Here is a 27,973-nt window from a genome sequence, read left to right as displayed (position 1 = left end):
AAACTTTATTGACACGTTCCTGGGGTCAGATACATCACATGATCACACTGACAGAACCACAGGCACATAGACACAGGCAAGAGATCATGCACAATGTCGGCACTAGTACAGTGTATATCCACCTTTCGCAGCAATGCAGGCTGCTATTCTCCCATGGAGACGATCGTAGAGATGCTGGATGTAGTCCTGTGGAACGGCTTGCCATGCCATTTCCACCTGGCGCCTCAGTTGGACCAGCGTTCGTGCTGGACGTGCAGACCGCGTGAGACGACGCTTCATCCAGTCCCAAACATGCTCAATGGGGGACAGATCCGGAGATCTTGCTGGCCAGGGTAGTTGACTTACACCTTCTAGAGCACGTTGGGTGGCACGGGATACATGCGGACGTGCATTGTCCTGTTGGAACAGCAAGTTCCCTTGCCGGTCTAGGAATGGTAGAACGATGGGTTCGATGACGGTTTGGATGTACCGTGCACTATTCAGTGTCCCCTCGACGATCACCAGTGGCGTACGGCCAGTGTAGGAGATCGCTCCCCACACCATGATGCCGGGTGTTGGCCCTGTGTGCCTCGGTCGTACGCAGTCCTGATTGTGGCGCTCACCTGCACGGCGCCAAACACGCATACGACCATCATTGGCACCAAGGCAGAAGCGACTCTCATCGCTGAAGACGACACGTCTCCATTCGTCCCTCCATTCACGCCTGTCGCGACACCACTGGAGGCGGGCTGCACGATGTTGGGGCGTGAGCGGAAGACGGCCTAACGGTGTGCGGGACCGTAGCCCAGCTTCATGGAGACGGTTGCGAATGGTCCTCGCCGATACCCCAGGAGCAACAGTGTCCCTAATTTGCTGGGAAGTGGCGGTGCGGTCCCCTACGGCACTGCGTTGGATCCTACGGTCTTCGCGTGCATCCGTGCGTCGCTGCGGTCCGGTCCCAGGTCGACGGGCACGTGCACCTTCCGCCGACCACTGGCGACAACATCGATGTACTGTGGAGACCTCACGCCCCACGTGTTGAGCAATTCGGCGGTACGTCCACCCGGCCTCCCGCATGCCCACTATACGCCCTCGCTCAAAGTCCGTCAACTGCACATACGGTTCACGTCCACGCTGTCGCGGCATGCTACCAGTGTTAAAGACTGCGATGGAGCTCCGTATGCCACGGCAAACTGGCTGACACTGACGGCGGCGGTGCACAAATGCTGCGCAGCTAGCGCCATTCGACGGCCAACACCGCGGTTCCTGGTGTGTCCGCTGTGCCGTGCGTGTGATCATTGCCTGTACAGCCCTCTCGCAGTGTCCGGAGCAAGTATGGTGGGTCTGACACACCGGTGTCAATGTGTTCTTTTTTCCATTTCCAGGAGTGTATGTGGGCTGACGAGAATCTGCACGCAATTGTGCAATCACGTCATCAACACAGATTTTCTGTGAACGTTTGGGCAGGCATTGTTGGTGACGTCTTGATTGGGCCCGATGTTCTTCCACCTACGCTCAATGGAGCACGTTATCATGATTTCATACGCGATACTCTACCTTTGCTGCTAGAACATGTGCCTTTACAAGTATGACACAACATGTGGTTCATGCACGATGGAGCTCCTGCACATTTCAGTCGAAGTGTTCGTACGCTTCTCAAAACAGATTCGGTGACCGATGGATTGGTAGAGGCGGACCGATTCCATGGCCTCGACGCTCTCCTGACCTCAACCCTCTTGACTTTCATTTATGGGGGCATTTGAAAGCTCTTGTCTACGCAACCCCGGTACCAAATGTAGAGACCCTTCGTGCTCGTATTGTGGACGGTTGTGATACAATACGCCATTCTCCAGGGCTGCGTCAGCGCATCAGGGATTCCATGCGACGGAGGGTGGATGCATGTATCTTCGCTAACGGAGGACATTTTGAATGGCCGTGCGGTTAAAGGCGCTGCAGTCTGGAACCGCAAGGCCGCTACGGTCGCAGGTTCGAATCCTGCCTCCGGCATGGATGTTTGTGATGTCCTTAGGTTAGTTAAGTTTAACTAGTTCTAAGTTCTAGGGGACTAATGACCTCAGCAGTTGAGTCCCATAGTGCTCAGAGCCATTTTGACATTTTGAACATTTCCTGTAACAAAGTGTTTGAAGTCACGTTGGTACGTTCTGTTGTTGTGTGTTTCCTGTCCATGAGTAATGTGATTTGAAGAGAACTAATAAAATGAGCTCTAACATGGAAAGTAAGCGTTTCCGGACACATGTCTACATAACATATTTTCTTTCTTTGTGTGTGAGGAATGTTTCCTGAAAGTTTGGCCGTACCTCTTTGTAACACCCTGTATACTGCTTTCGTTTGTGTTTCACTTTTCAGTCTTGATGGTTCTTGCATAAGATCTAATTTCCACTTTTTGTTTAATATTCTAAGTCTTCTGTGTTAAAAGAAAGATTCAGAATCCTCAAAACAGCAATCCGTACCTTGCATTATTTTCAGTACTGATATTATCGAGGTTGTGATACAGTTTTCCTCCTATGTAGCTGAGGGATCAGCGCAGCTGACTGCCATTCAGAGGACTCGGGTTCGATTACCAACACTGCTAAGAACTTTTCGTTGGTAAAACGACTGGACCGGGGTCCACTCAACCACGTGATGCCAGCTGGGGAGCTACTTCAGCGGGCAACCTGGCCATGGCACGAAAATTGACAAAAACTAGGAGAACGGTGTGCTGACAGCACCCACCTCCATTCGGCATCCAATGCCGCCATTGGCGGAGGACGACACTGTGGTCGGCGAAACCGATGGCTTTCGAGGGTCTGTGGATGCAGTGTAATGGCCCGTGAACACCTGTGGATGCAGTTTATGTCTTACTGATACAATCTGGTGTGAGAAGGAAATATCATATCACATCTGGTATTAGAACGTACTTACAGTCAGTACGGCAAGAGAAGTTCCGTAAACATCTTCATAGGTTGCACATCTAGAGGCTCTTTTCTGCTGCTGAGGAGAAGGAAGGGACGCTGATCACCTTCTGTTATGGTGCCCAAGACTCCACGGAAGTACTGAAATCCTTCTGGAAGAACTTGTGCAGCTTGTTCATTACCACAAATTTTTCTGCATGAAGGACAGATTCAGCATCGCCGCAGGTATCCAGCAAATATTCCAACACACATTTTGCGTCAGTACCACTATATTTTATGTAGATATGAAGTGGCTGTATAAGGTATAAGCCTCTCACAAACTCGATTAGGTGGCTGCTTAGCTCGCCTTCCTCGACCAATCACGTAACGCCATTTTGTTTACGTTTCTATGGAAATATGTCAGTGTTCTCGCGATGCTTAGGCAGTTTCGCATTTCAGTCAGTGGTGTGGCAGCCTTTCCACTTGTCAATTGAAAGTTGGCAACAGCGCCGCCAGTTGTGGAAGCTGGCAACAGCGCTGCTGGTTGTCAGGGATCTTCTTTTGATGTGTTGAAGCGTAAATACCACACAAAATCGTCTTCTTAACTTAGACAGCTTCACATTTCTCATAACAACTTTATTTAAGTAGATCATAAAAACCTGTGATTAATATGCTTAGTGGGAAATTTGTCAATAATTACATGTGCAAGCATTATAAAAGCAGGTGCCTAAACTATCTAAAAAGAAGCAGTTGGAACGTATCACAAAAACATTATTTTTACTGATGGTGACGAATGTCGAAGACTTGCCTAAATCTTGAGTGATAATCTGGGATTTCTATTCGCTAGTGGAGGTCGCCCAACTGCAGTACTATTACGTCACACTTTCGATCTGAATATAGATGCGAATTTAATTAGACATGGAGATATTTTAGAAAATCTTAAATTTAGTAGACACTTGTTTGGGTTTCTGCGATCAGGTGCTAGGATTTCTTAATCCTCCATCAGTAGGGACGTAACAATTTACAGTTCACAAAAACATGAAAATGCTGTAGCTGCGTGAGCGAGCAAACTTGAAGGTCGTCGAATAGTAGCACTAAGTCCGGCAGCGGTTACAAGGTCGTTCTCAGCACAGCAACAAATAGACCATAGGGCAGTCAGCAGTCAAATCGATTTCCAGGAAGCCATAAGTGCGTCTCGAAGATGATGTCAACAGTTTTGACGCGGTAAATGACGTGTCCCTGTAGGATCCGGGCGCTGCCTGTAAACGCTTTCTGGACCCTACGTGACGAGAGCAGGTAAGTCCCCTATTCTGAGCAGTCGTGTACAGCAACCTCTTTGACTTGGTAAAGTCGATCGATATCTTGTGTGGTGGAATCATTCAAAATACAAGATTAAATAATCCAGTTCAGCCACGTTTGCGCTTCCTGCTATTATATGCACTGGAGAGAGACAAATCATTAAGTAAACGCATTTTTCAATATAATCGAACAATGTCATAAGGAATTGTATACTTGAGTAGCGCACCTTTATTAAAGACAGTGTTCATTACGCAAAAGCGCTGCATAAGGGGAGTATGTAATGCTCACTCTCGAACTCTTGTGTTCAACTGTTTTAGGTGTTGTGTATTTGAACTAGAACATCATTACTTGTTTCTCATATTACTCTGTGTAAATAACTCAAGAGTTCCGAGTGAACATTTGACATCAAGTCATGTGCAGGTCAATCAACTCTTTATTGTTTATTCAAATGACAGTGAGTGTGTAGGTCAAGCTATCACTATCCATCTTTTTTTCAGTTTAGTAATTAGGAATCGATGCATGAATGTCGTAACCTCGCTTATAAGTTGACGACGTGAGCAGACTTCGTTAATAGGACGCGAAGGGCAGTGACCATCACTCCATGCGATACTGCTCCCGATGGACCCTAGAGGCAACTTGAAAGGGCCCCACAGACGAATAATGGATCGCAACGACTCGTCACGTGGGCGACCGATCGCTTCGTAGATCGCACGTGTGTGTATGAATCGCAGCGACTGGTGGCTGATCGCTGATCGTATGGAAATCCCAGGCAGTGTGATCGATCGCATGCAATTCGTGCTTGCCGTTTGACTGTCTCAGTGGATAGCAACGACGTGCGGAAAAACGGCTGCGAATCGTTTCTCTATTTATTAAGCGTCATTGTGTAGTTTTGTTTCATTCACAACTGCCCACATTGGGTAAGAACTTTACATTAGAATATATAGTTATTCAGGGACCACGAAATAACCTGAGAACTAAAGTGGGGGCTGATGTTGCCGTTTATATTAAGAATTAATAGAAAGCAAGGCCTTCGATTTTGCAGTGATTAACATTTTTAAGCAAGTGCTATAGAAGATGAACTGAGAGGGAGTTTACAGTAATAGTCAAGATACAATGGGCTCCATCTCGTAATTGTGAGTTATTTATTAAATAATTTGACGCTTTGTTAAAGTTTTTAACTTCTAAACAGAATGGTATACGTATAGTAATGCCATTAGGACATTTTAATTTAAATTTTCGGGGCAAATCTAATTTACAGCTATAATTAAGTCCCTTATAATTTCATATAATCACTGCATATAATCTACCTCTCCCTCATACAGTTTGTAGCAAGATATGATGTATTTCTTCAGACTTTCCCGACGATCTGTTGACATCTTGTGATGTCGTGTGTTCTGTCAGGATACCAGCGTCGTTCTTCCATGGCAGTTCGATAACGTGAGCCGTTATCTTCATGAGATGCTACTCCATACCTGAAGAGTTATGGCAATCAGCAGTGCTGCTGCTGTCTCCATCTCTACAGACAGATCGAAACTGCACACAAATTGCATAAATACTTGTCGTTCAACTATAAGAGCAATGGATAAAAAAGAAATTAAGGACAGCTCTACGGAAAACGAATTGTACGAGTATTAACACATTAGAAAGATGTACACTAACCACTTGGTTTCATTGAAAAATTAAATTTAATCTGTAAAGTAACCTATAATTCCCAAGAAAAGTGCTTCCAGATTTGTTTAATATATTATAACTCTAATTTATTTGAAATCGATTTTATGCAAGCTTTCGTGGGGATGCGGAAATGTATTGCAGCTGCTACTAAACATAAGAATTTATTTTCCATAGCAGAACTTCTCGACACAGTAGCGTTCGTAATACTGATTCAGACTGCTTGGCAAACAGGTAGTGTTTGGATTGTCGAGGCGAGGGGCCGATTGCAGTCGGTATCGAATGCGACGGATCGCTGCGATCCATCGACTATGAGTCGACCGAAGGTGGTCGCGCTCAACGCCGCCCACGGCTGATATTCGGAAGTACATTGTTAAAAAAAAAAAAAAACTGGTTCATATGGCTCTGAGCACTATGGGACTTAACTTCTAAGGTCATCAGTCCCCTAGAACATAGAAGTACTCAAACCTAACTAACCTAAGGACATCACACACATCTATGCCCGAGGCAGGATACGAACCTGCGACCGTAGCGGTCACGCGGTTCCAGACTGTAGCGCCTAGAAGCGCTCGGCCACCCCGGCCTGCTTTACCCTCAAAATTTCCCTCCAATACTAAACTGGTGACCCCTTAATGTCTAAGAATGTGTCTGAGCAAACGATCAGTTTTTCTTCTCAGGTTGGGCCACAAACTACATTTCTCCCCAATTCTATTCTGAACCTGCTCATTAATTACCAACTAACCTTCAGTATTCTTCTGTAGCACCACATTTCAAGAGTTTCTGTTCTCTTACTGTCTAAACTGTTTATCATCCATGTTTCACTTCCATACACGGTTGCGTTCCATGCAAATACTTTCAGAAAAGACTTCCTTACACTTAAGTCAATATTCGATGAGAAACAATTTCTTTCCTTTAGCAAAAAGTTCTCGCCATTGGCAGTCTACGTTATATATCCTTTCTCCTTAGGCCATCATCAGTTATTCTGTTGCCCAAATAACCAAACTCATTTACTACTTTAGTGTCCCGTATTCTAATCTGATTCTCTCGGCATGACCTGATATAATTCGACTACATTCTATTACCCTTCATTTGCGTTTGTTGATGTTTGTCTCATATTTTCGTTTCAAGATACTGTCCATTCGGTTCACCTGCTCTTCCAAGTCCTTTGTTGTATGTGACTAAATTACAATGTCATCGTCAAACCTCAAAATTTGTATCTCTTCTCTCTCAGCTTTAATTCCTACCCCAAATTTTACTTTTGTTAGCTTTACTAGTTGCTCAATGTACAGACTCAATAACGTTGGCGAAGGACTGCAACTCTGTCTCACTACCTTCTCAACCACTGATTCCCTTTCATGCCCCTCCACTCTTATAACTGCCATCTGGTTACTATACAAGTAGTAAAGGGCGTATCGCTTTCTGCATTTTACGCCTGCTATCTTCAGAATAGAAGAATTCCTGTTAATATTCTGCAGCTGTGACTTATTAAACTGATAGAACGGTAACTTTCAAACCTGTCAGCATCTGCTTTCTTTGGAAGTTGAATTATTACATTTTTCTTGAAGTCTGATGGTATTTCGGCTGACTTATAACATCTGGCAGATCAGACGGAAGAGTTCTGTCATGGGTGGCTCTCCCAAGGCTATCAGTAATTCTGGTGGAATGTCGTCTACTCCCGGGGCTTTGTACCGACTTAGGTCTTTTAGTTCCCCCTCAAATTCCTTTCGCTGTATCACATCTATCTCATCCTCGTCTACGTCCTCTTTCTATAATATTACTTTCAGGTTTATATCCTGTGTAAAGTTTCTCTACATACTCATTCCATCTTTCACCTTTCCCTGGTTCGGTGAGGACTGGTTTTGCAACCGGAGCTCTTAATATTCATACAGTTGCTTCTCTTTTCTGCAAAGGCCTCCGTAATTTCTCCCCCAGAGAAATATGTTTCTAAATCGTTACATTTGTCCTCTATCAATTCCTGTACAGCCATTCTACACTTTCTATTGGTCCCATTTTTTACACGTTTGTATTCCCTTTCGCCCGCTTCATTTGTTGCATTTTTGTATTCTCTCCTTTCATCAGTTAAATTCAGTATGCCCTGTGTTATCCAATGATTTCTCCTAGGCAATGTCTTTTTACGTATTTGATCATCTGCTGCCTTCAGTATTTCATCCCTCAAAGCTACCGATTCCGCGTTTTCTGTATTACTTTACCCTGTTCTAGTCAGCCAATACTCACACAACCACTGGTTCTTCCAACTAATCCAGGACCCATCTTCTTAATATCCTACCTGTCTGCAATTTGTTTAGTTTTAATTTACAGTTCATAACAAAGAAATTGGGTTCAGTGTCCACAGCTGCCCCTGGAAATGTCTTACAATTTAAAATCTCGTTTCTAAATCTTTGTCTTACCATTATATAATCAATCTGTAACCTTCCGGTGTCTCCATGTCTAACATATACAAACTTCTTTCATGATTCTTATACCAAGTGTTAGCGATGGTTAAATTATCCTTTGTGCAAAATACTGCCAGGCCGCTTCCTCTTTCATTCCTGTCCCCCACTCCATATTCATCTACGATTTTTCCTTCTCTTCCTTTTCGTACTATCGAATTCCAGCTCCCCACTACAATTACGTTTTCCTCTCCTTTAACTGTCTGAGTAATTTCTTTTAACTCATCATAGATTTCTTGAGTCTCTTCTTCATCTACGGAATTTTTTGGCGTTAAACGTGGGCAACAGCGGTGAGTTTCGGCTTTTTGTCTGTCTTCGCTACAATAATACTTTCACTGTGTTGTTGATAGTAGCTTACCCACATTTCTATTTTCTTATTCTTGTACGCTGAAATTCTTACATCATTGTACGCAGTCCTCAAAAGCCTATTTTTAGTGCACATTTTGTCTCGATTTTGCGGGCAAAGAGAATGATATTTTCGTATGCTAATAGAAAATATATTGAAGATAAACAAGATTATTTTCTTACTGGACCAATATGAGGTCTTCGGAAATTCCCGTCAATAACAAATGTTCCTGCTCCAAGGAGTCCTTGCATCTGGTGCAGCGCTTACAAGGAGCGACCGATGCGGGGGGAAAAATTATTTCTTAAGGACAATAGTGCAAGGAATAAAACTATATCATCAGATGTAGTATTAGCTCTTACTTGAAAAAAATCACGGAAGTCGTGTATTTTTCGTGGGTTCAAAGTGGGCTTCCCCCTTAAGAAATGTAGGTCACTGACCACAATCCGAACTTTTTTCTAGAGCAGACCGCGGACTGGTAGTTAAAGGAACGTGGCTCTGACGTATGCCTGCTTCCTCGTAATTACCGGAATGCTACGATCGGGAGAATGTACGACTGGAGGACGATCATCATACAGTCCACAGTGGGAGAATTTGGCAACATAGGTATATGACATTACTGGCTAACGCCAATTGAATTTTGTGATTAGTGGTTGGCGATGTTATTTCGAAGGAGATTCGAAGCAAAGGAGACGCATGCCCTTGTACATTTCCGTATCAGCATTCTGGTAGTGTGCTGCACTGTAGTAGGACACTTCACAGCGACGGCACTCTGACTGCAGAAGGCCTTCTGCAAACTTCTGTAATGGCAGAATTAGATGTGGAGAGACGGAGTTCCTCGCGGAGCTGACTGAAGCGAGGCATCCATCTGCAACACTCAATCTACGCGTCCACCCGCAAGTAGTGGTTAAATTACCTAGCTGCTTTGGCTAGCTAAGCAGGAACAGAATTAAATGTTTCCTACCGTTTCCGTAAAAGTCACGCTGCTTTTCATGACTATACCGACAGCCGTAGTTGCATTTAATCTTATTTCCTCTTTCAGTCACAATCATGACTCATTAGTTTAATTTCGCGGCTTTGTAGTGCAGTATTAATACGCCAGGAAACTTATTTGGTTCAGATCCGTTCTTTGTTAAATTATCTTCCCCAACTGCATATTGCCTATTGTAACCTAATTTAGTGTCTCACTCTGATGTTTAGTTGTGTGACACTTTAGAAATCTTATTTCCTTTATCCGTTGTTGCACATTTAAAATATGTAACAAATATTGAAATTTACCTGGACGAAGATTTTCATTTGTAAATAGTAAATTCCTTCACGAAGTCAGTTCACAGTTGTCAGTCTCGATAGCTGCGTTGTCAGTGCGGTGGATTTCTAACAACGAGGCCCGCTTTCGATTCCCGGCCAGGTTGGAGATACTCTTAGCTAGTTGTGTGGTCCTCACCCTTGTATCGTCTTGTTTGACTTCCAATGGGAACACGGCTGTATAGGCACATACTGAACTCAATAAAAATAACAAAGAAAGTTAGTTAACTTTAAATTGTGGGAGTTTCGGTACCTAGAATTCAAGGTTAGGGCCATGTTTTTCTCATTAATTGCATTTTTTACATCGTTTGCGTAACTTTTATCAACTATTTTAGTTTCGGGGAGCGATCTGACACTCAGCGGAACCACGCATGTTGATCATGTAGAGGACTCCGAGCCAAACCATTGTTATCACTGGCAACAAGAAGGTTCAGTGCCTGCCGCCTGGTGGTATTATGGTAACGCCGCACGAAAAGGTGGGCCAGTTCGCTTCAAAACCTGCACAGAATAGAAATAGAAAAAGATGAGCATTCCCACTTTTCTCTCGCAGTATCTTGTCGTAATATCACTGATGTATAAGCCGGCCGTTGTGGCCGAGTGGTTCTAGGCGCTTCAGTCTGGAACCGTATTGCTGCTACGGTCGCCGGTTCGAATGCTGCCTCGGGCATGGATGTGTGTGACGTCCTTAGTTAGGTTTAATTAGTTCTAAGTCTAGGAGACTAATGACCTCAGATGTTAAGTCCCATAGTGTTTAGAGCCATTTTGAACTGATGCATATTTGGCGAATGCTACGATAGCGCTCCAGTCACAAGTCGGTGAAGTGACAGTTGCCAGTAAACAGTCAATCGGACAACAATATATTTTGCAGATATCGTTTGCGTGGACTGTTTAATATATGCCAGCGATCCTTCCTAGTTCTAAGGTCGAAATAACATGCATATCATTCTATAAGGTACATTTATTGGATTTTTAACCGTTGTAATGTCGAACACTGAGGTGACAAAGTCATGGGGCAGCGATAGGCACATATACAGACGGAGGTAGTATCGCGTACACAAGGTATAAACGGCAGTCCGCTGGCGTAGCTGTCACTCTCGTGATTCATGTGGATAGATTTCCGACGTGATAATGGCCGCGCTACGATAATTAACATGCTCTGAACTTGGAATGGAGGTTGGAGGTGGACGCACGAGACACCCGGTATCAGTAGTGGGCCGCGAATATCAAACATCGGGCATTGCCTCTCACCATGGACAACGCAGTCGCTGATGGCCTTCACTTAACGACCTAGAGCAGCGGCATTTGCGTAGGGTTTTCAGTGCTAACAGACAAGCAACGCTGCGTGAAAGAACAGCAGAAATCAATGTGGGACTTGTGACGAAATTGGCGTTAACGGGCTATGGCAGCAGACGACCGAGTGCCCTTTGCTAATAGCATGACAGCACCTTCAGCGCCTCTCCTGGACTCGTGACCATATACTTTGGACCCTAGACTACTAAAAAAAAAAAATGGTTCAAATGGCTCTGAGCACTATGGGACTCAACTGCTGAGGTCATTAGTCCCCTAGAACTTAGAACTAGTTAAACCTAACTAACCTAAGGACATCACAAACATCCATGCCCGAGGCAGGATTCGAACCTGCGACCGTAGCGGTCTTGCGGTTCCAGACTGCAGCGCCTTTAACCGCAAGGCCACTTCGGCCGGCCGACTACTCAAAAACCGTGACCTAGTTAGACGAGTCCCGATTTCAGTTTGGTAAGTGCTGATGGTAGGGTTCAAGTGTGGCAGAGGCCTATCGACGCCATGGACTCGAGTTATCAACAAGCCACTGTGCAAGCTGGTAGTGGCTCCATAACCGTGTGCACTGTGTTTACATGGAATACACTGTGTCCTCTGGTCCAATTGAACCGACCATTGGCTGGAAATGGTTATGTTCGGCTACTTGGAGACGATTTGCAACCAGTCATCGACTTCAAGTTCCCAAACAACGATGCAATTTTAATCGGTGGCAATGAGTCATGTCATCACTCTACAATTGTTCACTGCTGGTTTGAAGAAATTATGCACAATTATAGCGAATGATTTGGCCATCCATATCGCCCGACATGGGACATAATCGAGAGGGTAGTCCGTACACAGAATCCCCCACCGGCAACACTTTTGCAGTTATGGATGGCTGTAGAGGCAGGAAGGCTCAGTACTTCTGCAGGGGACTTCCAACAACTTCTTGAATCCATGCCGCACCGACTTACTGCGCTACGCTGGGCAAAAGCAGAGATGTGACTACGAAGTCTTTCGCGACGGAGTCCTTGCATAAAAAGTGCAACGACCAGCAAGATCGGCAGAGTCCTGAGCCGGCAGGGAATCAGACCAGTCTTCCGGCCACTCAGGAAGTTTAAGGAGATGTAGCGACCCGTGAAAGATAATCTTGGCCTGAGAGTGCCGGGAATTTACAGCATTCCTTACGAGTGTGGCAAAAATTATGTGGGCCAGTCTTTAAGAACTGTTGCCGATCGCTGTGTGGAACATCAGCGTCACCTGAAAAACAGGTATCTAGAAAAATCAGCGGTGGCTGAGCACTGTTTGTTAAATAAACATAAGATTTTATTCGATGAAACAAGACTACTTGCTCACGCTTCAACCTATTGGGACTCTGTCATCAAGTAAGCAGTTGAAATTAGACTCTGTGAAAATGATTTCAACAGAGACTCCAGTTATGCACTCAGCAATGCATGGAAGCGCATAGTTGATAAAGAAAGAGCGCAGAGGGAGACTTCTTACATTCCTCGCAGTTCTCCGCCTGTTGCGAAGGATGGCGCTGCAAGCAGCGCTGGATAAAGCGCGCAAACAAAATCTATGGACATAGAGGGCGCCACCTCGGTACGCGCCGTTTTCACCGTGACGTCATCCAGCCAATGAGAAGCCGTCCACTGCTTATAAAAGCGGAAGCCTCACCGGTACACGACCGATCATCAGAGGGTTGGATCCCCTCATTCGAAGGCGACTGATTGCAAAGCCTGGGCTACTCTCAGGTTGGAATCTCCGCTTTCGAAGATTGTGTCCGTCTGTCCGTCTGTCTGTCTGTCTGCCCGTCTGCCCACCGCTTACTGCTGTAGCTGTTCGTTTGTTCGTTCGTTCGTCCGTCCGTCCGCCTGCCTGCTCGCTGTCCGTCTGCGCCGCTATCGCTGCTACCTGCTGTCCGTCCGTCCGTCTGTTCGCCGCCGCCGCCGTCGCCGCCAGCCGGTGCTCGCCGCCGCCGCCGCCAGCCGGTTCTCGCCACCGCCGCCGCCTGGACGCCGCCGTCGCCGTCGCCGTCGCCGTCGCTGTCGCCGTCGCCGTCGCCGTCCGACCCTGGTCTTCGTCCGTGTGCGTCTTCGTCTGTTCCCCGTTTGTGTACTTTCCTTTTCGTGCTGTGCGTTTTTTCTCCCTGTCATCATGTCCGCCCCCACCACCACCGCCACCATTACCACCACCGCCATAGTTTACACTTCCCCTTCCGCCGCCTCCACCACTATAACGTGGTGTGCCCAGTCCCACCCCCCCTCCTTCCATCCCGCCTCTTCTCACTCTCCCTTCGCCCTCGCTCTTTGTCGCCCCCTCTCCAGCTTCTTCCTCCCGCTCCCCTCGCTCTGATCCTTTCCCCCCACTCCCTCAGCCTGTCACTGCAGCTCCGGCTAGGGTGGTGGCCCGTCGGGCCACTGCCCATGCCCAGCTCTCCCCGTCGCCTTCGCCATCACCACCGCCACCACCACCGTCATCGTCATCGTCGCCGTTGCCTTCGCCTTCACCGTCACCGTCACCATCTCCGGCGCCGACTCCTGCCCCGGGACCTGTCACTCCCCGCCACATTCCAGTTGTTCCCATCCCCCACACCTCCTCCGCCGCCGTCAAGCGCCCCAGTGACACCCCTGCCTCGTCTGCTCCAAAAAAGGCTCCGCTTCGTCCCCCTTCCCCCACCCCTGATGCCATGGATGTCTCCCCGCCCGTCCCTGCCCCCTCCCTCCTCCTCCTCCTCTACCCCCTCCTCCTACCGCTACCTCCTCTCCCGTCCGGATCCCTCCCTCCTTGAAGCCCGGAACCTCACCCTCTTCCTTCGCCAGAATTGTCCTGGTGCCCCCATCTCCCTCCTCTCTCCTCGCCGTGATTCGGTACTCATCTCCTCCCCCAGCCCTACCCTCCACACAGACCTCCTTTCCCGCATCCCTGTCACCCGCTTTGGCCCTCATGCCTCTCTCACCCCTGCTCCCTCGCCACCTCCCTCTGGCCAACCCCAACTTCCGTGTCGCCCACCGACCCTCACCGCCGTGATCACTCGGCTCAGTCCAGTGATCACGGAGGAGGAGGTGTTGGCGGAGCTTCAGGCCCATCTGGAGGTGCGTGCGGTTCGCCGGATCCATAACGCTGCTGGCCCCACCCGCCTTATGCGGGTTTTTTCTGAGCACACCCCCTCCATAGACTGTCTCCTGAAGGAGGGTGCCCTCCTTTTTAACCAGCGTTATAAGGTTGACCCCTCCCGTTCCCCTCCTCAATCCCTGCGCTGCCAGAGGTGTCTGCGCTATAACGCGCACCCCACAGCGGAGTGCTGCGAGGCCCCCACCTGCCCGCATTGTAGGCAAGCGCACTTCCTCAGGCAGTGCCCTAACCTCCAATCCCCTCCTTCCTGCAATACCTGCAATCTCCCCCATCCCACCTACTCCCAAAAGTGTAAAGCCCGACCCCCTCCGACCACTCCTGAACTCACCGTCCCTGTCCGTCCCCTGGACGCCCCCACCCCTCCTGGCAATTCCCTTCGTCCCCCCCCCCCCCATCGCTGAGGACGTCATCAGGTTCATCACCATCGTCCTTCAAAATGTTCATCCCTTTCAACGCCCCCACACCCTCCAGCAGATCTTCCTTGCCGTCCGTTCCATATTCCAACTCAAGATGTACGCCACCTACTCCAACAACCAGGCCCATTTCACCTTCTCCCGCCTTGACACCCTCGTCTAAATCCCTGTCATGGGGCGACAGCAACGTATCCTTTTCAACAATATCCACTCCCTCTCCGCCAACAAGAACCTCTTCCTGCACACCCTTGCCACCCACCGCGTGGATGCCTTCCTCCTCAATGAAACTTTCCTCCAACCCCACCACTCCATCCACACCTCACCCTATCTCCTCCACCGCTCCGATAACCCCCTCCCAATTGCGCGTGGTGGAGTTGTCATCGGTCACCACCGCCAGATCCCCGTTCGGCTCCAACATCTCCTTCCCGTCCCCACCGAACACCTGATCCTTAGTCTCTTCTTCCCCGGCCTTACCGTTACCTGCGCCACCATCTATGTCCGCCCTAACGCACCTATTCCCTTCGACTTCCTCTCCCACATTCACCATACCTTCTCCTCCTACGTGATCGCCGCCGACCTCAACATCCATAGTCGTTCCGCCGCCCAGTTACAGCGGTGCCAGCGGTTCCTCTCCTCCCTTCAAGGCGACCTCATCCCCATCCCCCAGCACACCCGTCCCGAATCCAACTCCACTCCTGATGTTATCCTCTCCTCCCCCAACCTCCTTGGCCGCATAACGGTGGATGTCCTGGAGCCTATTGGTAGCGACCATCTCCCTGTCCTCCTCACCGTTTCAGACGGTCGTCGCCCTCGCCCCAGCCCTCGTACTGACCCTCCCCCTAAGTATGTCCACGACTATTCCCGTGCCGACTGGAATGCTTACCGGGATACCCTTTCCACCCAGGTCGATAGCCACCCCTTCACCTACCACCACCCTGACGATGTCACCCATGCCGCTTCCTTTCTCCAGCAGACCTTGTCTGAGGCCGTGGCGGCCCATGTCCCTACTGTCGCCATCCACCCCCACCGTCCTACCTTACCCCACAGGCCGTCCTCCTCCTCCGTGAATCCCGTCGTCTCTACCGTGCCGTCCTCCGCACGCGTGACCCGGACACACTACGACGCCACTGGCAACTCCAGCGACACATTCGTAATTTGCTCGCGGCTAAGAAACGCCAGGACTGGCGACAGACATGCACCCGTTTAAATGCTACCCTACCAATAAACTCGTCCAAGTTCTGGTCGGCCTTCCGTCGCCTTACCGGAACTAAACCCTCCCCCTATTATCCTCTTCTCCATGATGATCACCCTTTCCCTGACTCCCTTCGGAAGGCCAATCACTTTGCCTCCTACCTCTCCGATGTATTTTCCATCCCCGATGTTCCGCAGTTCGATTACTCCCTCTTCCCGGATATCCGCGATCGAACTGACACCTCTGTCCCTCCCCTCGCTCCTGGTTTCCAGTACTTGGACAACATTGCACACACGGAACTCAATGCCCCTATCACTACACAGGATCTCATTGCTACACTCCGCACAAAACGCAACTCCGCTCCTGGTCACAATCATGTCACTTACCATCACCTTCGTGAAGCTCCTGTCTCTTTCCTCTCCACCCTGGCCAGGCTCTACAATGTAGTCCTGTCCACCGGTTACTACCCTGACCTGTGGAAAATCTCCCGTATCCTCATGTTCCTTAAACCTGGCAAACCGCCATCTGCCGTCTCCTCCTACCGCCCCATCAGCCTTACCTCGGTCTTCAGCAAGGTCCTGGAATCTGTCCTCACCCGACGCATCCACCAGCATCTCCGCCAGCACCGCCTCCTTCCCGTTACCCAGTGTGGCTTTCGGCCGTCCTTCTCTTCTGACGACCTTCTCCTTCACCTCACTCATCTCCTTTCCGAACAGCTTAATTCCCGTTGCTCCGCAATCTTCCTCTCCCTGGACCTCGAACGTGCATATGACCGCGTATGGCATTCCGGTCTCCTCTTCAAGCTCCAAACCTTCGCCCTTCCCATTAACTACGTCCGTCTGATCGGCTCCTTTCTCTCCCGCCGTCCTTCCTATGTCACCATCCATAACACAGATTCCTACACCTTTTTCCCCTCTGCCGGTGTGCCCCAAGGCTCTGTCCTCTCCCCCCTTCTGTACCTTTTGTACACGGCGGATATGCCGACGCCGTCAGCCCCCGTCCACCTTCTCCAGTTTGTCGATGACACCGCCTTCCTTGCCCTTGCCCCCACCCTGCAGCGCTCCCAATACCTTCTCCAATCCCATCTTGACTGGTTCACCGCTTGGTGCAACCAGTGGTTGCTCAAGGTCAATCCCTCCAAAACCCAGGCGATCATTGTAGGCAAAACCACCCCTTCCTTCCGCCTCCTTGATTTCTACATCACCATCTATGGCCGTCCTATCACCCTCACTCCCACCCTTAAGTACCTCGGCGTCACCCTCGACCGTCGCCTCTCCTGGACTCCCCACCTCCGGACAATCCAAGCCAAGGCACGCTCCCGACTCAGTCTCCTCAAGCTCCTCTCCGGCCGTACGTGGGGTCTGGACCCCTCCACCATCCTCCACACCTATAAATCCCTCATCCGCCCTATCCTTTGTTATGCCCATCCGGCTTGGATCTCCGCCCCCCTCCCTTTTATAAATCCCTCCAAATCCTTGAACGCCATGCTCTCCGCCTCGCCTATCGCATCCGTCTCCCCTCCCCCACGCGGATCCTGTATGATCTCATCCCCTTCCCCCACCTCCTCCTTTTCCTTGAAAGGATACGGATCCTGTACACCTCCCATAAACTCGACCCTCCTCACCCGCTCGTCTCCCCGATCCTCTTCCACCCCCGCCCACTGCCGCGCCTGTATTCTCACGTCCCACCCGGTCTCCATCTCTCAACCCTCCTTACCCTCTCCCAAGGTGGCTTCCGCCAGCTCCCCCTCCCTGATGATGTCCTCCTCCCCTCCATCTACCCCTCCTATCAACTTTGACCCTGCCCCACCCCCCACTTCCGGTGTCCTTTCCCTTGGGCACCCTCCCTCTCTTCTCTTCCCTTCCCTTATCCTTTTCCCACGTCCCCTCCATCCACCCCTCTTCCCCCGGGTTTCCCCTCCCCATTCCTCCCTCCCCCCTTTCTCCCCTGCCCGTGGTATCTCTGCTCTCCCCTCTCGCTCTCCCACTCCCCTTCCTCCTCCTCCACTCTTGGCAGGTCCCCGGTCTCGCACACGCATAGTGAACATTCGCGCGCCGGAGATCATCGACATCAGTATCTCGTGTGTGTGCTTCGTTTTGTGTTTCGTGCAGTTACGACTCCACTGTTCACATGTGCCATCGCCGTTCTCCGTGTTTTGTGCGCCGTGTCCACAAGTGTTAGTGTTTTTATAGTCCAACGTGAACGGCTTCATGTTTTAGTATTTTTTGTATCTCCATTTTTTTGCCCGCCGTTTAATGTATTGTCTGTATCACCTCTATGTCATGTCCTTGTTCCACTTAAGGCTGAAGAGCAGCGTAATGTGCTGCTGCCAGCCCGCCTGTATAGTTGATTAAAATTACAATAAAGGAAAAAAAAACGGTACACGACGTCTGCCTCTTCGTGAACCCACGGTTGCCCCTCCTCTCTTCATCCCGCCGCTTCCTCAGCTGCCCCATGCTCTCCCACTCCTTTTCCATCCTGTCTGACCTTTTCCTCGGCAGGTCCCACCTGGTAGTTTTACTCTTCGTCGTGTGTGCTCCAAGTGGGTTTTAAGTGTGTTGTTTCGGAGTGTTTTAATACTGTGGCCAACTTTTAACCTGTGCATTCGCATTCAGTGTCTTCTCTGTGTTTCAAGAACTGCCAACTGTGTTTTTTAACTTTCTGGTGACTTTTTAACTGTCCCCCATGAACGTCTACATGTCCATTTCTTTTTACCTCCATTTTCTCCCCTTACTCTGTTTTATGTTCCCCTTTTTTATCTCCTTATGTATGTATCATTTTATTCTTGTTTTAGTTGTCGTGTCTCTCGGCTGAAGAGCGGCGGATTGTGCTGCTGACAGCCCTCCCCTGCCCATATGGGGCAGGGGAATGAAATCACAATAAAGAAAAAAAAACCGGTCCACGACAGTCAGTTTTACCCCTGACGAAAATGACGGACGTAGTCATCGAAAGCTTGGGATGTTATCCAAATTTGACGTGGCAAGTAAACCGACAACTTTTTATGCGAAAGGAGACATACTAGGAACTAGCCCAAGAGCTTTGTAACCTCAGTGTATATCGACTTAAAACTAAACTACTACCAACATTATCAGAAATAGTAGGCTACAAAATTTCCCTGCATGGCTTCACTTGTGTAAATGGCTCTCCTTCTGCCTTATTAGTATATACATAGATAAGGAGTTCAAAGGTACTTGTGTGTGTATAGCTGCGCGTTCATAGTCGTCAGTTATTTCTCTGCCATGCGGCAGTGTCACACGGTAGACAGTTTTTCGGCAGAAAAGCAATATAACTAATAAATTAACAATCAGTTAAATGTCTGGTTAGTTACTGAATTGAAAATTAGCAAATGAAGAGTGTATTGTGAATAACTGTGTGATGAACACTTTGAATGATTTCTGTTTCAGCATCTACTTCCCATTCAAAAAATTGCGCACGTAATATTAAATTTTTGGCTTTTGCGTGATGTATGCGCAGCAGTTGCTAACAGTCAAGTCGAGGCTCCGCAGTCAAAATTGTCTGAGAACGTATCCTACCGGTGTCATTTGACTGTTGCTGATGAAAAGCAGTTCAAATCAATTTTATCGAAATTCTGGATGAGGTGAAAGCAGGCTCAATGATAACGCAACCGATCTCACGTCGCCAGTAAACAGTGGTTGGACGGATCAATTACATTTTTCATTTTTGGTGAATTCCATCCGCGCTGTTTATTATCATTATTTTCAGCACCTTGTGCCTGATACAGGGTTATTCAGTATGCTCTAGACACTTTCAAGTGACTGTAGAAAACGTTGAGGTATCACATGTATGAATACAGACACTCTAGAAGGTCCGGTTTTTTTTCTGATGTCCAGCATCATGGCTGTTAGAGCATAACCGAGTACTAGCAAAAGCGAGTCCATAACTGTAGCGCTTACGAAATTTCGGACCATGCTTAACAAGGCCACACCTACCACACACTTAATTTACACTTGGGTACAGACGTTTAAGTATGTGCCTTTGTGCAGATGGACGTGTCAGGCAGCTGTGACTCGCATCGAAGCAGACACTTTGGGGCGAGTGAGCGCGGACTTGGACTGTGACAAAGGGTTCAAGCATTCATGTTTGTAAACATGACACAAAAAAATCTTTGAGTTCCTGCTTCGGTGCACATAATGAATTAATACTTTACCTCAATAAAAACATTTTTGTCATCGCTTGAAAGTGCCTAGAATATTTCAAATAATCCTGTACTAACGTAATAACAATAATTTGCATTATAAAAATGCGATAATGGTGCAACTGACGAATGTGATAACGATTTCGAATGAATAATTTAAAAAAAGCGACTGAATAATCCAATACGGCAATTCCGACGTCTAAATCGTTATCAGCGACCTCAGAATACCTTATACCCGACGTTTTACTTGAATCCGCTAAATTCATAATGTTTGATTCACCATATTGAATCCTTCAAACTAAATTTTGCAATTTCGACATCGGATTCGTAATCAGAGGCCCTAAAATTCTAAGAAAGTACACTATAGTAGGATTTTGTATAAAGTTTTCTATAATGAGCTAGTCTTGAAGCGAGTCCCCCCACTATGCGCGGTAATGGATGTATACTCCGGGAAGAGAAGACTGAGGAATCGTTAAATGATAACACTGGCCGTAATTGGAGAAATCCACTAACAGAACCATCTGTGACAAAGGCAGATCTTAATGACAATGTGCCTAGGGACACGAATCTTGGATGGTACGAAGCTGGCCGTCTGTTTGCGTGCTACTGTCGTGAGTATCTGTGGTAAGTTATTAAAGGACGCCTCAGCTACGGGTAGGCGATAAGCTGTTATGTGTCCACTCGGCATCACAGAACATGGAGTTTGCCCGATCTATAAGGAAGGAGAGCCGGCCTGCTGTGACAGATCTGACGGCACAGAACAGGGCTGGTGCAGGCACATGTGCTTCTGCGCACACTGTTCTACGCATATTGTTGAAAATGGGTATCCGCTGCAGCCTACCCCTTACGTGTTCCTACGTTGACGCAATGACATCGGCAGTTACGATTGCGTCGAGCACGCGAGCACCGAGATTGGACCTAGATCAATGAAAAGAGTGGTCAGGACGAACGAGTCGCGTTTCTTGTTGCACCAGGTCGATGACCGTGTCAGAACGCGCTGTCATCCGGACAAACGGCTGCCTGAAACACGCACCGCACAACGGACGTATCTTCAGGTTGGCGGGACAGTGGCGGAGGGGAGAGCGCGGGGGTGGGGAGGGAGGGGGAAGTATAATGGAAAAGAAAAGAAGGGTAGAGTTTAATGTCCCGTCGACATCGAGGTTATTACAGATGGAGCACAGTTGGTATTATAGAATAATGAGGAAGGAAATCAGTCGTACCCCTTGAAAGGGCTTTATGCGATTAAGCTAAATCACGTTCGTTTTGCTGAGTGCAGTACTGGACACTCACACACAAATAATATCTTACACTGAAACACTCATACAAGCAATGTGGCCTGCCTACACACATTATAGTGTTATGGTAGGACTAACATGAATGGTTTGATAATGGACTACAGACGTGCGAAACCGGTCGCTATTTAAATAAAAACGAACTCCTGTGCTACTTCGACGGATTTATTATTTTATTACATCACGGAACACCAAAATCTAGACGACCACATGAGGATTTGAAACGTCGTCCTCCCGAATGCGGTGTCAGTGTGCTAACCTCTGCTTCATCTCGTTCGCTGGGGTCGTTCTGCTATGTGGGGCGTTCACCTGCTCTTCCATCGGCCCTCTAGCAGTAATCGAAGGCACCATGAAACGCGTATACCAAGGTTAACTCATTGCTGACCACCTACGTGGTCTTACGTCTTCACAGTCAGCTAGTGGGGGTTTTTGTTTAGCGTAGCTGACTTTCAGTCACTGGGCACTCGGTTCGATTCCCAGCCGGATCGGCGATTTCCTCCGCTCGGAGCTGGATGTTTATGTGTTGCCCTCATCATCATTTCATCGTCATCCACGATAAAATCATCGAGGTGACGTCAAATTGACTTGCACCAGGTGGCCGACCGTCTACGATATGGTCTCCCGGCCAAAAATGCCGTATCAGCATTTCATTTCATGTCTTCCCCTACAGCGACGGCATCTTCCAGCATGATAGCTTTCCTTTTACGGGACAAGATTAGCGCTATAGTTGTATCACGAACCTCATTCTGAAGTCACTTTGATGTCTTGTTCACCAAATGTGTCTGATCTCATCACATTTGCGTATACCTATGATGCCACGTACCTCCAGAAACCTACTAAGAACTTGTCGAAACCACACCATGCTGAATAGATTTTGCATTCCGTTTCAAAGACAGTCCAAGATGTTGTTAATATGGTGGTTATAAGTTTTTGAATCACCCGTGTATATACGTACACTCACGATCATGCGTAGTGATGAGATACAAAAATAAATTTCGTTTATATTCGTCATCACTTCGCAGATAGTTTACAATCAGCGATTCTAAAACGCATCTGCACGTTGCTGTATGTCATTAGTGTCGCGTATTTGTGGAACGGGGAGTAGTAACTGCTGATAATGAACTAGCTACTCAATATGGCATGACTGTGACAACTGTATTATCACCTTCATAACTACAAACCAACTGCCTGTCTAAGTCGCGTGCCCTTCACTGTAGTAACTGTCATTACTTTACCATTTAGCGAATTATGAGACTATTTCCAGGATATATACGTAATGCAGAAACAGTTGCACTCTGTTTTCTGTGCTATGTGACTAATGTGGCATGATACAAATGAAACTGTTCGTTTCAGCTCTTTGGTCTTAATTTACACAATCTAACATGACAAAGCTAGTTACTGTATTACCTGTGTGATATATGTTTAGCTAGTGCTTCTGTCACTTTTGCAACATTGCAGTTAATTGTCAAGCTACATAGTGTGTACCTTACAATACAGTTAATTCAGCCCCGTTCTAACACTCGAGGTAGTTGAGAAAAGGAAGTTGCCTCCTTCACATGTAAACCATTAAACAACTTTCCACGAAATTTTAGAAATTAAATACTAAAGATTAGAAATCACTACTAAATATTAGCAATTACATATTACATGCAGATGATACTACGGTCAGAGGTCCAAAGGACAGTACAGAAATTTGAAAAGGTGACTTAGCTTGGTCGCTGACAGTGAAACGTCAGTGAAAAAAAAAAAAAAAAAAAAGGAAGGCATTTTATTCTATGTTGACAGTGTCAGGATCTAATCTAATTAAAGTAATTAGTTGGTATACTACGTATCTTTGCAAGCATACATCAAATAAAAGTAAGACCTATTCCTTAAAATTTGGTAGAAACCAATTCTCAAAAACTCGACTACTGCAAATTTTACGTGCACACAGTTGTTGCCAATCTTAAAAAGTAAAGTAGCGGTTTATCTTTGGAAAACCTGGTAGTAGAGTCTTCTTTGTCAATAAGTCCCGTACTCCATATATAATAAGGTAATATAAAGTCTATTACATAAAATTTAGACATTTTTTAACGAGCTTCTACATTTCTTGCTTTCTTCTTTTCTTAATTTTTACTGTGGCAAATTTCTGTTTTGTATTACACTTCTTGAAAGAAATGAAATTATATGTAACTTAATTATTTTGGTGAGTAAATATTACGCTAAATAATCTCTTGAGAAAGCTGTGATGTGATTCAACAAACAACATTATAGTAATATACGGTCTGTTGCTTTAGAAAAAAAGGAATTAGAAACCATGGAAGAAAGACGATACTTCCTCACGCTTCTACATCATATGACCGACAACATCTACATATATAGCATATGGAAATGTAATACCAACATCATAAACAATGAAGTAACAGAAACTGTAATCTTTTCGACGTATACAAGGAAGGTTCAGGCGATGACGCAGTAACAAAGTTTATATGTATTATCAAGCATATATTTCAAAGCAGCTTCTTCTTTAGCTGACTGAACATAAATATACATTACATACTGAGCATAAATATACATTAGACGGTCGTTTAGGCGTTGACACGCTCCTTTACTGTAATACCCACCACGAATATGAATGGACCGTTATTCACAGAACCATTCATTGTGCTGCGGGTGCAGGCATGAATGTCCCATCGAATAAAGTTCAAAATGTATTTCTAGAAGCGTGAATGAAGGCTTTCATATCCCTGAATATAGCGAAATTAACAGTAAGGATTTAGTATTAGTGCTGAAGTCGTCTTTCAGATGAGGATTAAAATGCATCATTTGTAGTGATTTCTGAACTGCACAAAATAACTCAGGACCTTCGATTCAGATTCGTAGAGGCGAGATTATTCAATCACTTGGTATTCCTATTGGTTCGTAATTCCAACAATTAACAAGGCTTTGGATGATAATATCTCTTGACTTCTGAACAAAAGCGGTCTGTGTGAGTAAATTATAATGATTCATTCATTTCCCAGGGACGTTTTCTCCTAGTTTTGAGCCTGCTGTTATCTTGAACAAAGAGAAATAACCCCAAAGACTGTAAATGGAACTTCGTTGAGCACTGTAAAATGACTAACTGTTATTTCCACTTTTCGTCAATTTAAATGATGTCTACTTTATGTTCCGCACATTATCGAAGTAACGAAGACTTGCTCCACGTCACTTGCTATGCGTGTGGTCATGTACAATAGAGCCGATTATAATTTCTATGCCTTGATATTGAAATAGCTAAGTGATTCTTTTTGAATTTACTTATTCTGAAGTAATCTCTTAGCTGTAGTACATTTTAATATATGTATATCTCTAGTAAGGCGGTCCCCGTGTAGTAGGTTTCGAGTTATCCTGTAATGCCAAAACTAGACGTCTTTCCCCACCGCGAATTATTGAATACCTCACTATATCACGTAGCACTAAGGAGAGGATTTACAGTAAACAGAAGCTAATCACATTTTTAAACTTTACCAAGGAGCGAATTCAGATGGATTCATATTCATTTTCGAAAATTGCTTACCTGTTCATGAGAACGCTATACAATGCAAATAAGGAGACTAATATAGTTTGCTTTCTGATGTCCGAAAAGTTTTCGTTGTACCTTGTACCTTAGCTGTGGATTCTTATTTTGAAATTCATGAAGACTGAAGACCACCAATGAATAAAAAAAATCCATTGTGTAAAGAAAATGTTCAACTCATGTCATCAGTTCACCATTGTAAATTTATCCCTGTCATGTAACTCAGCGACAAAACATGCACATAATGCATTTTCGAAGATTGATGTGATAATAAAGTGAAGTCCGTCAAGGTTAAACAAATTGAGTATCAATTTATTTACTGCGATCGGTAGCTGAGTATAGTAAGGCAGAGAGCATTTGCCTTCTGTGGACAGGCTCAGAGTTTCAAATCGAAATTACGAGTATTGTCTTTTTCGGAACAGTTCATATCTGGATTCTTTGATTTGTATGATAATATGTCGTTACATGAAAAGCAACAAGGCAGACCAATGCCTATACTGAATTTTTCGCTTTAGGATCCAGTTAAGTCTCATATCTATGATTAAAATCATACCACGTTTGTAAACGACGCTCTACTAAATTATATGTAAACAAATAAACAAAAATTTTATAAACATATCATAACTTCATGTGGCAGAAAGCAATAGCAATAAACAGAAACTGATGTGAAGACAAAGCATTTGTATAAAAGTAAATTTCTATTGAAACTTTAATTCACATTCTCAGGTAAAGAGCTCCAGATGTTAACAATATCGAAGTGCATCGTTGACCCTGGTTTAAGGACACAAAACATGGGAAAACAGAAAACCAGATAGGAAATAGAAAAATGGAAGGACGTAATCAACAGTTTCGGTTAGTTGTCATTTAGTTTCGGGCAGAGTATGCAGTATTTGTTACGAATATAATAAGGTGAAATGTGAGTAGACAACATAACCTGAGCCACGTTAACTTGTAGAGTCCACAATACAGCAGAAGAATATTAAGAGTAGGGTGTTCACTTAGTATCGAGGAAGGAGCCTCGATTAATAGAAACTAATAGCTTGTTACGCGTGTAGACACAGTGTTGCCACTAACAAGGATGATGCAGTATTAAATCCTTAAATGTGTTTCCCATCGTTGTTTTATACAGCATGTTCCGGAAAGAATCGTCGAACATTTGTACGAATATGTCGAATGTTCCTGATTTATAGCTTGCCTGGTAGAGTGCCATGTCGTTTCACCTCATCCCCGGTTCCAAATCGGCAAATAGGAGAATTTTCAGCGTATAAGTCAACCTACTTTCAAGAGAATTTGAGAACAGTAATGGCATAGTAATTATTGGCTACTAACTTCTCCAGTTAAGATGTGGGGCAGCTCGGAATTTCCAAATCATTCGCCAGAAAGAAGGCAACAAAATTCGGACACTTTTCAGCAAACGTGCAATTGTTTGAAGTGATACAGTATGGTAGCGTCCGTGTAAATAAGAGATCTTGTAGCTATTCCTCAAACTATATGATGGTACAACAAGTGTCTCATAACAATTCAAAAATCACGTGTATTTGTAAAATGATTAAATCATGAAATAAGCGTCACGTAAGACTGGCACAGTTTAAGCTATGCTTGTAGTCATATTTACTGTTACTTGAACGAGTATGTACAGTGCCTCAGAGCTTTGGTCCGTCTTACGTAGTGCCAAGCAATTCCAACTCATTTCCATTTCGACATGGGCAGGTACGGGAATTTTCACCATTCATGTCAAACTACGTTGGACAATAACGATGTATAGTGTTAACACAAAATTATTGACGCTCTTTAATCCTACACTCATAACGGGGACAATTTTTCAGAGTATTTAAAAAAATTTCTAGTAGTTTATATGGTAGGTCGATAGAAGCGTAAATAACAGATCCACAAATTGTTTTTCAAACTGTTCTATGAAATAAATGGCGTGGAGAGCAATCGGAAAAACACGAGCAAATGCAGATGCACCAAAATTCTACCGGGTTTGCCACATCAGAGGCCCTGCAATCTTCGGTAAACGGAAACAGAACTGTGATTTGAATAAAATGGACGCTATATCGAAAATATTTCTACTACTTTTGTTCAGAATACACAATATTTTCATAGATTCATGATACGGTTGGTCTTCAGTTGTGTGTTGAGATATTCGTCGTTGTAATGTTACATTCTGTCACTCAGCTGAAATCTGAGAGGTGATGATCACCACCTGATGTTTTGCAATTTTTTTTTCAAGGACGTAAAACTAAACTAATGTAGTGAAAGCAGTTTTCATTGCTATTTATTAACGTATTAAATGCAGGTGTTGGCAGAGTTTCAGCTATAATGGGCTAAAAATACAGTCGATGGTTTTATGAAAACATCTCCATTGTCCAGTTAGCTATATTAAGATATGACCGAGGAATTAATGAAATATACGTCTTGTCATCCAAATTCCACCGAGAAAATGTGTGGGTCTCTGGAGAAAATTGTGTGATTGTTAATGTGGTATGGAGGGACAAATAAGAAGGATCAGTCGGGGAAGGGTACTGATTTCCCAGCGTATCTGTTTCGGCAGTGCAGTCACTTTCTGGCATAGTCAGCAGTCAGGTAAGGACAGCGCTCCTACCTCGGTCTCGTCGGAGCGACTCGTGCGTGGATGCCGACAGCGGCGCGCGGCCCACGACGCTCGATGCTCGTCGGCGGCCGCGAAGCGACTGACGCGCCGCGCCGTGCAGCCCGCTTCATATGGGCGCGCGCGCGCATGCGTAGTCGCGTCTGCTGCGCGCACCTCAATCTCTTAAGCTCGGTTTACACCGGAACGAATGGAAGCTAGCACGAGCGAACGAGCCATAGCAGACAATTCGTCGTCGGTCCTCAGCATCTTCTCCTCCACCTGTGAACAAGCATTTACGGCAGAGGAAACGTAAGACACACCGAGATAACGAGCACAGCCTACGAATGCTGCGTTATTATTTTATGGCACTAGCAGTCGCCACACACAGGACAAAACACTGTGTAGTTAGAACCACGACAAAAAATTTTGATATTCACAGGG

At 46.1% G+C, this 27,973-nt stretch overlaps 1 protein-coding gene across 1 annotated transcript in view; it reads right to left on the bottom strand.

Moving 5' to 3' along the window:
• Positions 1 to 27,617, bottom strand: part of LOC126198934 (uncharacterized) — a 1,245,788-nt gene extending 1,218,171 nt beyond the window's left edge. The window contains exon 1 of the mRNA XM_049935572.1: positions 27,545 to 27,617. The gene's annotated coding sequence lies outside the window, so the exon portion shown is untranslated. The remainder of the gene's footprint in view (positions 1 to 27,544) is intronic.
• Positions 27,618 to 27,973: the final 356 nt, after the last annotated feature.

Source organism: Schistocerca nitens, chromosome 8, assembly GCF_023898315.1.
Source record: "Schistocerca nitens isolate TAMUIC-IGC-003100 chromosome 8, iqSchNite1.1, whole genome shotgun sequence".
Taxonomy (NCBI): Eukaryota; Metazoa; Arthropoda; class Insecta; order Orthoptera; family Acrididae; genus Schistocerca; species Schistocerca nitens.
This window is presented reverse-complemented; position numbering and strand designations above follow the sequence as displayed.